General features: G+C 37.8%; 1 non-coding gene across 1 annotated transcript; it reads right to left on the bottom strand.

Annotated features, from left to right (window-relative positions):
• Positions 1–1970: 1970 nt before the first annotated feature.
• On the bottom strand, positions 1971–2076 carry LOC121993413. Its single transcript, XR_006115263.1, has one exon. It is a non-coding gene; the product is annotated as a small nucleolar RNA R71 (small nucleolar RNA).
• Between the last annotated feature and the right edge of the window lie 277 nt (positions 2077–2353).

Raw genomic sequence — 2353 nt, 5'->3', positions numbered from 1 at the left:
CAACTGCCTAACATCCCAGTTAGGACTTTCCCTCGTGCCAAGCTCCCTGCTTGGACTTCTCCGTGCCAAGTCTCCATACTTGGACTTTTCCAGTGCCAAGTCTTCATACTTGGACTTTTCAAGTGCCAAGTCTCCATACTTGGACTTTTCCCGTGCCAAGTCTCCATACTTGGACTTTTCGCGTGCCAAGCTCCCTGCTTGGACTTTTCCAGTGCCAAGTCTCCATACTTGGACTTTTCCAGTGCCAAGCTCCCTGCTTGGACTTTTCCGTTGCCAAGTCTCCATACTTGGACTTTTTCCCGAATCAGGTCAACCAGGTCAACCTTGACCTACGGTTGCACCAATAATCTCTCAAACATCTATTCTTGTCCCATATCAAGAATACAACTCTTCTACGAGTGTCAAACATCAAAATACAACTCAACTAGGTCAACCTTGACCTAAGGTTGCACCAACAATCTTCCTAAGTCAAACATCAAAATACAACTCGAGTCAGGTCAACTCGAGTCAGGTCAACTAGGTCAACCTTGACCTAAGGTTGCACCAACACTTGATTCAAGGATATTGTTATGTTTTGTATCGATCAATTTTGTATGGATTGTTATGTTTTGTGCCTAATTATCATTCTTTATTGGTTGTTTGTATTTCTTGTGGAATCTTACCGAGGAATTTGCTAAATCGTATGACCGAGGGGCGTCGTGATAGGGATGCCCCGCTAACCGACCTTTTAGGGAATCACCTTAGGGATAAAGCAAGAACATACAAAGAAGTAGGACGAATTGATATGCTTAATTCTATATCTTAAGGTGAATTGATCAGTGATGTGTTTGTATGTCATATGACCGAGGGGCGTCGTGACAGGGCTGCCCCGCTAACGGACTTCATAGGGATCATAACTCTTTGATCACTTAAGGTTTAGATTTGAGTCCTTGACCGGTGTTTTCTGCAGAAGATAACCGGTGACTTCTTATGAATACATTACAATTGAGGACAAGGTTTGGTAGATTGCATTACATTGATGAATATCACAAAGAAACCAAGACTCCTAGAACCTTATTAAAATTGAATTTTTGCATTTAATATATATAATCTGTAAATGATCTTTTAATCGTTTGTTTAGCTAATTCGCTTTTGAGACATCTTCAGTGATTATAACCAGTCTCTGTGGATACGATATCTTTTATTATTACTGACGACGTAACCGTACACTTGTGGTTCGTAACAAGTTTTTGCCGCCGTTGTCGGGGACTGCGCTTATAACATTAGAGATTATCATTTGAGTTAGAATAAACTTTTATTTTCTTACATCTGACTTGTAACTAGTTTTTTTGTTCTAGTTTGCATTCTTTCATTACATTCTTTCATTGCATTCATTCTTTCATTCATTCATTATATTGTTCTTTAATTCTTTTTGTAAACTACATTCTTTCTATTCTTGTATTCTTTTCTTTTCTTTGTATCAAATTCTTTGATCCTGTTCTTGTATGCAAAGATCTAACTTTGTAGGAGAATTACTTCCTCTTGATCTTGAAATTGATAGAACATTTCATAGAAGGAAAATCTTGCAAAGACATCAAGAAGAACAAGAACAATCAACAATGGCTAATAGACCACTTAAGGATTATGCAGCACCTTATGCTAGAGGATTTCGCTCAAGCATTACAAGACCCTCTATTGAAGCAAATAACTTTGAGATCAAACCTGCAATAATCAATATGGTGCAGCAAAATCAGTTTGGAGGTGGACCGCATGAAGATCCTAATCAGCATTTGGAGGTCTTCTATGAAATCTGTGGTACCATGAAAATGAACAGTGTTCCTTCAGAAGTAGTTAGACTATTACTGTTTGAGTTTTCTTTAAGGGATAGAGCTAAACAATGGTTGAATTCCTTACCCCCAAATAGCATTTCCACTTGGGACAATGTGAGCAACAATTCTTAGATAAATTCTATCCTCCTAGCAAGACAGCTCATATAAGAAATCTTATCGCAAGCTTCAGACAATCCGATTCAGAATCTTTATTTGAAGCATGAGATAGATACAATAATATGCTCAGATAATACCCACATCATGGTTTAGAGAAATGGTTGATGTTTCACACTTTTTATAATGACATTAACTATCATACTAAAGTGTCTCAAGATTTAGCCGTTGGAGGGCACTTATGAACAAAAGTTTAGATGAAGCTGAAGAAATCATTGAGAGTGTAGCACAGAATCATCATTAATGGGCAACAGAGAGAAGTGAAGGCTATTTTTATTCAAACCCAACAAAGGCATCAGGAAAATTTGATGTAGATGCAGTCACTCTAATGACTGCAAAGTTGGATGCTCTTACAAAGAAACTAGAAAATA

The sequence above is a fragment of the Zingiber officinale genome, chromosome 6B, assembly GCF_018446385.1.
Source record: "Zingiber officinale cultivar Zhangliang chromosome 6B, Zo_v1.1, whole genome shotgun sequence".
NCBI lineage: Eukaryota > Viridiplantae > Streptophyta > Magnoliopsida > Zingiberales > Zingiberaceae > Zingiber > Zingiber officinale.
The sequence above is the reverse complement of the archived record's forward strand: the minus strand, read 5'-3'. Positions and strand labels throughout refer to the sequence as shown.